This window comes from Aotus nancymaae, unplaced genomic scaffold (genome assembly GCF_030222135.1).
Source record: "Aotus nancymaae isolate 86718 unplaced genomic scaffold, 86718_ANA_hifiasm-v0.15.2.pri h1tg000064l_0, whole genome shotgun sequence".
In the NCBI taxonomy this organism is placed as follows: domain Eukaryota; kingdom Metazoa; phylum Chordata; class Mammalia; order Primates; family Aotidae; genus Aotus; species Aotus nancymaae.
This window is the reverse complement of record NW_026988478.1, coordinates 9,152,755-9,164,511: the sequence shown is the minus strand read 5'-3', so window position 1 is coordinate 9,164,511 and position 11,757 is coordinate 9,152,755. Positions and strand designations below refer to the sequence as shown.

General features: G+C 37.6%; 1 non-coding gene and 1 pseudogene across 1 annotated transcript; both read right to left on the bottom strand.

Annotated features, from left to right (window-relative positions):
* Positions 1–1,262: 1,262 nt before the first annotated feature.
* Positions 1,263–4,829, bottom strand: LOC105716335 (N-acylneuraminate-9-phosphatase-like; annotated as a pseudogene).
* A 2,252-nt stretch (positions 4,830–7,081) lies between these two features.
* LOC135270573 (U6 spliceosomal RNA) lies at positions 7,082–7,188 on the bottom strand. Its single transcript, XR_010338730.1, has one exon. It is a non-coding gene; the product is annotated as a U6 spliceosomal RNA (small nuclear RNA).
* Between the last annotated feature and the right edge of the window lie 4,569 nt (positions 7,189–11,757).

The following is an 11,757-nucleotide window of genomic DNA, read 5'->3' as shown; positions in this document are numbered from 1 at the left end:
CACTTTAATAACCTCCTTTATTCTTTTATTAACCACTTTACTCCAAGTTTGGTAAGTGTAATCATGAGAATGTCTAGCCTAATGGTCCAGAGAAACCATCTCTGCTTGCAAAATGATGCCTTGCTATAGAACCATTAATAATTAAGCTCCAAGTAATCCCTGAATTAGATATAGAAATTTGCAAAACAATTATTTATCCCAAAATGTGAAAAACAGGAGATTTGAGGCAGATGGTAACTCTAAGAAAGAGTCACTTGAGTATTAAAATGGCACTCTGGAAATAGACTTATAGCAAAAGTGAATTTTCTATTAGGTTCATCATATGGCTGAGACCACTGGCAGGGAGAACAGAAGCAGGGCTGCATGGTTAGCCTGTACCAAGGAAATTTTGCTTCTATGGATCCACAGAAGAAAAATGACTTTTGGTGCCATGTGGCTTGCACTTACCTACAGCAAGACAGCCGAACTCCCTCAACTCCATTGTGTGTCTGGGAGAGGACGGTAAAAACATCTCCTTGAGAAATAAAGACTACAAGGACGCTACAGGCTCACCGTGCACAAGTGAGAAAGATGGACCATGTGTAGATTTTAACAGTTTCTTTTTTAAAACTGGAGGAATCTGTCACACACCACACAAAAAAAATTGTGTCCTCCTCTGCAAAAAAAAGGATTATGCAAAAAAATCAGATTCATAATAGAAAACAATGTATACCTCCAGAGTAGGTAAACATATGGTTTATGTTTTTTAAAAATGCAAAATAATTTCATGACGAAATACCTTGATTTGCATGTGACTTAGAACTCATTTCATATTAACCAGTTTCAGTTGTTGTGATAAATCTGTGTTTTAGAAAATCTATTTTTTAAAAATATCTAGTTTTAAGCCAGAAGATAAACCCTGCATTTGTGCATCCATGTGTAAGCTAGCCTGCTTGGTATCATGCAGCCAATATACTAAAAGATTAATACAATTATTTAAAAAATCTCCTGTCACAGACTAACAAATATTATATTTCCTCAATTTTTCTGGGCTGTACTACTTTGTATGAATGCAATCTGAATTTTCAGATATAAATACCAGTCAATGGTCGTTTGTTAAAACTTAAAAGCAGGGTTGGGAGGACCTTTGCAATATTGGTCATTAAATCATAAGTAAAATTATTCTTAGAACTAGACCATAGTTAAGTGGACTGCCCTAACTTTTCTTAGTTCAAACTCTGCAAATTGATTACAAAGGTCATAATCATGCCCTTTTATGTGCTTTAAATGGACATAGTGACTTTGTGGTATATACTTCGTAAGAGAGCAGGTAACTCCAGCACAGAAGAAACCATGTAATGCAGAACTTCAGTGGCACTATTCCATTTTTACTGATCTAGACTGTTGCTTTCAATCCTGCATTGAGGCCTCCTTGGATGTCAGTTTCTAACGTGTCACTGACCGTCACACTGTCCCCAGGTTGTACTTCGAGGATTATTGTAGCAATAATAAAATATGGATGGTGCTGGCTTCTCTCTCTGCTCTCTACCTACAATAGCATGGAAATATGACTGACAGGCAGAAGCCTCAATCTTCTCCTTCTGGGTCCGTCTGTACCCATTCCTTAACAGAAATAGGCAGACCTCCTTTCAAAGTTTGGTGAGATGGCTTTGATATCTTCTGCTAGTGTCGTAAGCTGTAAATGTGTAATTTCCAAAGGAAGTGACATTCTTCAGTCAATTTTTTGTTGGCTGCATCACCTTTTGTTTCCTGGACTGCTTCTTCCCAACTGAAGTCCTACATCAATAATACATGTACTGTAAGGATGAAAACATTCCAGAGAGAGATCCAAGATGGCTGATGATTAGCAGCTCGGGCACGTACCTCCCAGTGAAAGCGCAAAGAACGAGAGGACGCCACACTTTCAGACGAATATTAGTTGCTCACGGACCACGAGATTCCCAGTGGAGGAGCTCCACGGGTCGCCAGGGCGACTCTTGTGGCCGGCGTGGCGGTTTTGCTGGTGCCTTAGCACGCCAGTTCTTGGTGCAGAGTCCGGATATTCCCGGGCAGAAAAGCACCATCAATCTTAACACCGCTGTTTTGGCCGGCACAGTGGATTGCTCAGATTTCGGCGCAGGGAATCAACAAGTTGGACGTCAGAGACCCAGTTAGAAAGTCGGTAATTATAAAGACGACAGACGGACAAATATATAATGAAGGGAAGAAACCAGCGTAAAAAGGTAGAGAATACTCAAAATCAGAATGCCTCTCCCTCTACAGGGGATTGCAATTCCTCATCAGTAACGGAACAAGGCTTAATAGATTACACCGGTATTCCAATAACAGAAGCAGGTTTCCAAACGTGGGTGATAAGAAACTTCTGTGAATTAAAAGAACTTATTCTAACCCAATGCAAAGAAACTAAGAACCTTGAAAAAAGGTTTAACGAAATGTTAATGAGAATGGACAATTTAGAGAAGAATATAAGTGAATTGATGGAGCTGAAAAACATAACACGAGAACTTCGCGAAGCATGCACAAGTTTAAACAGTCGAATTGATCAAGCGGAAGGAAGGATATCAGAAGTCGAGGACCAACTCAGTGAAATGAAACGAGAAGACAAAAATGCAGAAAAAAGGATGAAAAGGAATGAGCAAAGTCTCCAGGAAATATGGGACTATGTGAAAAGACCTAATTTACGTTTGATAGGTGTACCTGAATGTGATGAAGAGAATGAATCCAAGTTGGAAAATACTCTTCAGGATATCATTCAGGAAAATTTTCCCAACCTGGCAAGGCAGGGTAATATTCAACTCCAGGTAATACAGAGAACACCACAAAGATATTCTTCAAGAAGACCAACCCCAAGGCACATAATTGCCAGATTTATTAGGGTTGAAATGAAGGAGAAAATACTAAGGGCAGCTAGAGAGAAAGTTCAGGTTACCCATAAAGGGAAACCTATCAGACTTACAGCAGATCTCTCAGCAGAAACCCTACAAGCCAGAAAAGAGTGGGGACCAATATTTAACATCCTTAAAGAAAAGAACTTTCAACCCAGAATTTCCTATCCAGCCAAACTAAGCTTTATGTGCGAAGGAAAAATTAAATCTTTTGCGAACAAACAAGTACTTAGAGAGTTCACCACCACCAGGCCTGCTTTACAAGAGCTTCTGAAAGAAGCACTATACATATAAAGGAACAACCAATATCAGCCTTTCCAAAAATATATCAAAAAGCAAAGAACTTTAACACAATAAAAAATTCACATCAACTAATGGGCAAAACAGCCAGCTAGTATCAAATGCTGGTATTAAACTTACATATATTTTAATTGGATAAAAAGCCAAAACCCATCGGTATGCTGCATCCGGGCCCATCTTACATGAAACAATACACAAAGACTCAGAGAGAAGGAGGAAGATTTACCAATTGAACAGAGAGTAAAAATAAACTAATAAACAAAAAGCAGCAGATGCAATTCTCACCTCTGATAAAGTAGACTTTAAAGCAACAAAGATCAAAAGAGGCGAGGAATGACATTACATAATGGCAAAAGGATCAATGCAACAAGAAGAGCTAACGATTCTATAGATCAACGAGATAGAAAATTAACAAGGATATTCAGAACTTGAACTCAGACCCGGAACAAGTAAACTTAATAAATATTTATAGTACTCTCCACTTCAAATACACAAAACATACATTACCACCTCACACCTATTCCAAAGGTGACTATATAATTGGAAGTAAATCACTCCTCAGTAATCGCATAGCATTTCATAGGTTTAAATTAAATATTGGTTGGCTGTTTGTTTGTTATCTTCTTCCCTTACTCCTTCCTGATTACATCATTAAGTATAATTATCAGTATAAAAGAGGTTTTCAATACCCATTACTAAATTGCATTCTAGCCTGGGCAAGAAAGCAATACTCCCATTCTCTCTCCCTCTTTCTTTTCCTTCTCCCTCCTCCCCATTCTCTCTCTCTCTCTCTCTTCCTTTTTTCTCCTTCCTATTCTCTCTCTCTCTTTCTCTAAAAAAAAAAAAAAAAAAAAAAAAAAAGAAAATAACATTTCAACCATGCCAAATCTCACTAAGGTGGCAAGTACAGAGAAATGCTTTGGACTCAGTAGGTGAAGTAAAGGGACACCATGCATCTGTTTGAGGGAGCAGAAGGGGCAGTTATACTGCTATATTCAAAGCCTTTCAACCTATTTCAAGATACATTATGTCTGAGTACATATAAGTGATTTTTAAATATGAAAAGAAAAAGTATCATAGCTACTCTGGGTAGTTTTATATTTTTGGCAAGGAGTCATGCACTGAATATTAAACATTTGCAATTGCTATGCTCTTTTTCTGTTAGACCTAAGAATTACTACTGTGACCAAAGCTTTCTAAAACCTGAATCACTATAGGAAACGAAAAAATTGAGAATGGATTTCCAGATGAAGGCATCATGATGATGAATGTCAACATCTTGGTCAATACTCAACTGCTTCATAAGACACTTCTGAAAGCTTCATTATCCTGAGGCCCCAAAAACCAAATAGGGAAAAAGATTAACATGTTAACAAAGGAAAACTGCCCTCTTTGCTCTCAATCTTTTTAAGCACAGTTAAAGTAAAAAAAAAAAAAAAAAAAAAAAAAAAAAAAAAAAAAGAAAACATTCCTTCCTGAGTTTAACTTGAACTTTATCACAGATGATTTCAGCCTTTTCTTAAAATGATACTTTGATTGTAAGAGCTTTATCACCTCCAACAGGTCTCTCCCGCTTGCCCTGGCCATGTCGATGAGCGTATTGTCCAGGTCAAAGAAAAAGGCCAGTACATGGCTCATCCCCATAGCCCCCATGGCTCCTGTGACCCTTGCACGTGTGAGGTAGGTGTCCTGGCAACGTCATACTTTTAATAATATATGATTTTTTTCATTGATGCATATTACATTCTTTATCATGTTTCAGGTTCTTCTATGTATGCTAATAAATTCCCTTCAAGAGTTATTTTGTTCAATTGATTAGTCTTAATTATCATAACTTTACATGCCTATCTAGGAAAGAATAAAATGCCTCTAGAATTGCACAACATGGCAGCCTTGTCTAGGAGAAACTGACAGTGTTGAATTTTGCCTAAGTTCTGTGCTCCTGGAAAAGAGCAAAGATGGAGAAATCTCCCACTCTTTTGTGTTTCAGAAAGACCTTGCTGCAAAGAAGCACCCTTTCCCATATAATTTAAATAAAACTCACATAAAGTGCCTTGTTTACCTATGACAAGGCCAGACACAGACACCAAATTCCTACTCTTTGCCTCATAAATTATTAACTAAACTTGTCTGTACTAATGATCAATGGGAACAAAATGCTTGTTAATCACATGTTAGTTAAGATTCTGTCCATCCCCCAGATGGACCTTGGCCCATCCTCAGTCTGAGTCAGCATGTAACCCCTCTTCAACAGCAGCTCCAGAGAGAAGGCTGGCTTCAGGGTAAAACATTCTTTAATCCCATTCTCTTACCCACTTGTCCACATCCAAATCTTTCTAATGTAGTTTACTCCTCTCTATAAAAGAAAAGCTCTTTTCACCTAACTTGTGAGAAGCATGCAGGTATTATGGTCAGAGAGTTACTATTATTGCAATAGCTCTCCTTCTCCTATTGAAAGAGACTCTTTTCCTCTTATAATAATCCTTCCAACAAAGTCTCTCCTTACTAAGTCTGGGTTTGCTTTTTATTTGACAAGACCCACTCATTACCTTTTGTTAAAAATTTTTTCTTTCATATTCTCATGTAAGAAAAAATTATTTTGCTATATCTGGCCCCCACTTGATTTAGGTTTTTAAAAAACTTTTTGGAGGTATAACTTACATACATACAAATGTATGCATAACTTACATACATACAAATGTATGCATAACTTGCATACATTTAAAAGGTAAAATCTGGCGATATTTGACAGATGTATAACCCCTGTGAAAGTTGTACTACACCATGTATGGAACATTTCTGTCACCTCTGTTTTCTTTAGTAAAAGGTGAAAGATTTATGAGACTTGAAGAGAAACTAGAGTATACCTCTGTTTTCTTGAGCCACTTTGCATATAACCCCCCACCTTCTGCCCTTAGCTCTATGCAGCCACTGATCTGATCTCTGTCAGTATATGTTAGTTTGCATTTTCTAGAACTTTTTATGTGTGAAATCATATGGTGTGTCTGGCTTCTTTCACTCAGCATAACGATTTTGAGATTCAACAATATTGTTGCAGTTATTAATAGTTAATTCTTTTTTTGTTGTTATTCCATTTGTATAGATATACCATATTCTTTATCCACTGATCTACTGATCAATATTTCTGATTTTTCCCCCAGTTTTGAAATTTCTATAAAATGAATGTTTGTGTCTTCCTAAAATACATATGTTGAAAACTAACCCCTAATGTGACAGTGTTGGAGGTGGGGCCTTTGGGAAATGATAGGTCATATGGTTGTTGGGAGGTGGGGCCTTTGGAGATGACAAGTCATATGGTTGGAGCTCTTATGGATAGGATTACTGTCCTTATAAAAAAAAAAAAGGCATCAGAGAGTTCCTCTGCTCCTTCTGCTGTGTGAAGAAATGATAACAAGATGGCCATCTGTCTATGAACAAGAAAGTGGGGCCTCACCAAAAACTGAATCTGCCTGTTGCTTGATCTTGGACTTCCCAGCCTCCAGAACTGTGAGGAATAAACTTCTGTTGTTTATAAGCCATGCAGTATATGGCATTTTTGTTATAGTAGCCCCTGCTGAGAGGAATATTGCAAACAAAATTACTATGAACATTTAAGTACAAGTGTTTGTACTTAAGAAATGTATTTTCATTTCTTTTGGGGAGGAGTAAAAAAGCTGGGTCCAAAGGTAGGTATGTATTTGAATTCTAAGAAACTGCCATAGTACTACCATTTTACATTTTTACCAGCAGTGAATAAGCCACTTTTAGGTTTGAATTAACATTATATAGTTTGTGAAGAAACAATGTGTTAGTGATATTCAGTTTTCTATAAAGACAAATGCTGTACATTTTTAGTTATTAAAAATGTTCACATCACTCAGTGAAGTTGTTTTTTTCTTTTTCTTTTTAATTTTTATTTCCTTCATATCATCCTTGTGCAGGGGCCATGTTAAGCTTCTCTGTATCATTCAAATTTTAGTATATGTATTGCTGAAGCAAGCACACTCTGAAGTTTTATGTCTTTTCATCATATAGGTCTTGTTAATTTCCTATTAGGATCAGTCCTAAGTATTTCATGTTTCTATTGTGAAAAAGAACTTTTATTTAGTTTATGTTTTAACTGCCTACAATTATCTTCCTTAAAAAACATTAATATTTTTCAGATTGGTTTTAGATTTGCAGAAAAATTGTGAAGATAGTACAGAAAGTTTCTACATATCCAGTATCTAGTTTCCCTACTATAAACATCTTATGTTAGTCTTGTATATTCATTATAATTTAAGAGCCAATATTAATACATTAGTATTTACTAAAATCCATACTTTATTCAGATGTCCTTTGCTTTTACCTAATGTCCTCTTTCCATTCCAGGATTCCATCCAAGGTACCACATTATATTTGCTAATAACATGTTCTTTGGCTTCTCTTGTTTGTGATGGTTTCTCAGACCTTTGTTTTGCTTTGTTTTTAATAACCTTGAGGAGTAGTGATAAGGTAACTTACAGAATACCCCTCAATTGGGATTTGTCTGGTGTTTTTCTTATAATTAGACTGGGGTTCTGGGTTTTAGAAGTAAGACCACAGGAAACCAATTGCCATTTTCATCACCTGATATAAGGGTGTAGTCACACTACCATCATGACTTGTCACTGTTCATGTTGACCTTGAGGTAGTGTTTGTCAAATTTTTACACTGAAAAATTACTCTTTCCCACCCCCTTTCCATTCTGTATTCTTTGGAAGAAAGTTATTATGCACAGATCACTCTTAGCAAGTGAGAAATTATGTTCCCCCTCCTTGAAAATGGAATACCTACATAAATTATTTGAGATTCTTCTGCATGGGAGGTTTGTCGTCCTCCCACATTTATTTATTTATTCAATTATTTATCTATACCACTATAAACTCATGGGTTTTCATTTTACACATTGGGTTATAATCCAATATAATCTAATATTTCCCTTTTTTTTTGAGACAGGGTCTTGTTTAGGCTGGAGTACACTGGCACAATCATGGCTCCCTGCAGCCTCAGCCTCCTGGGTTCAAGCAATCCTCCCACCTTTGCCTCCCAAGTAGCTGGAACTACAGGTGCATGCTACCACACCCAGCTAATTTTTTAAAGTTTTTGTAGAGACAAGGTCTCACTATGCTTCCCAGACTGGTCTTGAATGCCTGGGATCAATCAATTCTCCACCTCAGTTTCCCAAAATGCTGGCATGAGCCACAGTGCCCAGACTTATTATTTATTAAAACTATTTTGTGACTTAAATTGTTCTAGCTTTGGTCAGTGGGAGGTCTTTCCATTGGCTTCTCTGTCCCTTTGATGTACCTCCATCATTGTGCTTATGAATTATTTAAAATTATGTTTTTAAATTTTTTTTTTGAGATGGAGTCTCGCTCTGTAGCCCAGGCTGGAGTGCAGTGGTACGATCTTGGCTCACCGCAAACTCCACCTCCTGGGTCCCAGTTCAAGCTATTCTCCTACCTCAGCCTCCCAAGTAGCTGGGATTACAGGCATGAGCCACCATGCCCAGCTAATTTTTGTATTTTTAAGTAGAGATGGGGTTTCACCATGTTGGTCAGTCTGGTCTTGAACTCCTGACCTCATGATCCACCCGCCTTGGCCTTCCAAAGTGCTGGGATTACAGGCGTGAGCCATCGTGCCCAGCCTCAAAATTATGTTAATTTTTATACTTCCTTACTTTCTGGTACTACAAGATTCTCAATACTTACCTTGTTTATTTCCTGCCTCATTTTTAGAATTGACGATTTCTTCAAAGAGCCCTGACTCCTTTAATTAAACAGTATTAGAAACCAATATCTGAGCCATGCATGGTGGCTCATGCCTGTAATCCCAGCACTTTGGTAGGCTGAGGCAGGAGGATTACTTGAATCCAGGAGTTTGAGGCTGCAGTGAGCCATAATCATGCCACTGCACTCTAGCCCAGGTGATAGAGTGAGACCCTGCCTCAAAAATAAGATAAAATAAAATAAAATACTGAATAGATTTCCATGTTTTCATGACAGTTTTAATCACATTTAAGCTTCTAATGTTTGAAATTATGCATTTACAGAATTACTTGAGCCTAGAGTATACTGGAGGCAATTCTTTGACACATTTTTCATGGTATTGGTCTATTCAGGTGTTCTATTTTGTTTCTGTGTCAAGTTTTGCAGTTAAAATTTCCAGAAAATCATAAGGAGAGCCAGCAGTCTTGAAAAATTGAGTTAATATAAAGTATAAGATATGAAAGTAGCTCAATGCCTTCTCAGCTGTTCTTCTGTGTATTCAATACTGCTAACTTCTAGAACTGTTTGTGTCTATTCAGTTCTTTTAAGGAGACAGACAAGTTCCTCGGTATTGGACACCTTTGTTAATGATTCCAATTTATAAATTCTCAAAGTTATTGTTGTGTGACTGTGACCAAGTTACTTAATATCTCTTTCTCTCTTTTTTTTGAGATGAAATATTGCTCTGTTGCCCAGGCTGGAGTGCAGTGGTGTGATCTCAGCTCACTGCAACCTCCACCTTCCAGGTTCAAGCAATTCTCTTGCCTCAGCCTCCCAAGTAGCTGGGATCACAGGTGCCTGGCATCACGCCTGGATAATTTTTGCAGTTTTAGTAGAGACTGGGTTTCGCCATGTTGGCCAGTCTGGTCTCGAACCCCTGACCTCAAGTGATCCGCCTGCCGAGGCCTCCCAAAGTGTTGGGATTACAGGTGTGAACCACTATGCCTGGTGTTACTTAATCTCTCTGTGCTGTAGTCTCTTTCTTTGTAGATAGAGGTAAACATAATATTTATCTTATAGGGTTAATCCTAAGATTATAAGATAGTCTTAGGATTACATGCAAAGTGCTTAGTATAGTGCCTGACAAATGGAGAGTTTTCAATAAATGTTCTTCTTGCTAAGACTTACTTAACTATTAACTAAATTATATTCCACCTCCCCCCTTTTTTTTTAGACAGAGTCTTATTTCTTTGCCCAGGCTGGAGTGCCATGGCACAGTCTTGGCTCACTGCAACTTCCTCCTCCTAGGTTAGAGCGATTCTCCTGCCTCAGTCTCCCCAGTAGCTGGGATTACAGGCATGTGACACCAGGCCTGGCTAATTTTTGTATTTTTAGTAGAGACAGGGTTTCGGCATGTTGGCCAGGCTGGTCTTGAATTCCTGACCTCAAGTGATCTGCCCACCTCTGCCTCCAAATGTGCTGGGATTATAGGTGTGACCCACTGCATTCATCCTAAATTATATTTTTCTAGAGTAATTAAACAATTATATCTTCCAGGGCCTTTGTAGCTATTTAGACATTCTAGTTTTAATCATTTTCCATCATATTTTTCCAGTTCAATTACTTATTGCCTCATCTCAACATATTTAGGATTTAGGACTATAAAAGGGGAGGAAAAACAAGGGTAAGAAATGTGGTTGTGGTAATGAACTACTGCTCTGGTGAAAATGTCCCCCAAATTGGATTGTGGTACATTAAAAAACAATAACAATATATAATCTAAGAAAAACAAAGAGCCATCAATTTAAAAAATGGAAGAGAGAAAACTCAGTTATTTTTTTTTTCATATGATAACCTCATTACTTTAGGTAACTGTAACTTGTAATGGTTCTCAACTTTGATGCTCATTTGGATTACCTAAGGAGTGCAAATTTTGTTTCATTAGCTTTGAGGTAGAACCTAGGACTTTATGAACAGTTATGAATGCTCCAGAGAAGCCTTCAAACACCCCAAAGATGGAGAACAACCTGTGGAGTAGAAAACTCAGTAGGTTTGAAGTCAGGAGGCTTGAATTTTCTACCTGGTCATTTTCCTCTCTGGGCTTCAGCTTTCTCATCTGTATGTAAAAGTAAAATCTTAGATTAGATCAGTGATTTTCAATGAAAGCTCCAAGACAGATTTCCTAGGAGTACTGATGCCTATAGGTTTCTTCCCCGTACCAGGATCTAATTTAATTGGTCTGGGGAGAGATTCCTCATGTGATTCCAATGTAAGCCAGGCTGGAAAAGTACTGTGCTATGCAATCTTTAAATTCCATTCTTGCTTGAAAATTAGATGGTTCTAGTAATAGAGTTAATTTTTATTTCATTCAAATAGTTAAGTTAAATTCCCAGTCATTCGAATTGTGTTTTAAAGTTTTAATTATTTAACTTCAAGTAGGAATATTTAATTCAAAATAAAAAATAGGCCAGGATGTGTTGACTCACACCTGTAATCCTAGCACTTTGGGAGGCCAAGGCGAACAGATCATTTGAGGTCAGGAGTTCAAGACCAACCTGGCCAACATGGTGAAACCCTGTCTCTACTATAAAAATACAAAAATTAGCTGGGTGTGGTGGTGTGTGCCCATAGTCTCAGCTACTCAGGAGGCTGAGGCAGGAGAATGACTTGAACCCAGGGGAGATTGAGCCACTGCACCCCAGTCTGGGTGACAGAGTGAGACTCCATCGAAAAAAAATGTGTATATATATCCTGTTATAAAACTGATTGGTGAAACAAACAAATCCAAGCAAATAAAGTGCTTTAGAAAATAATCCCTGTATTCACCATGATGGAGCAAAAAC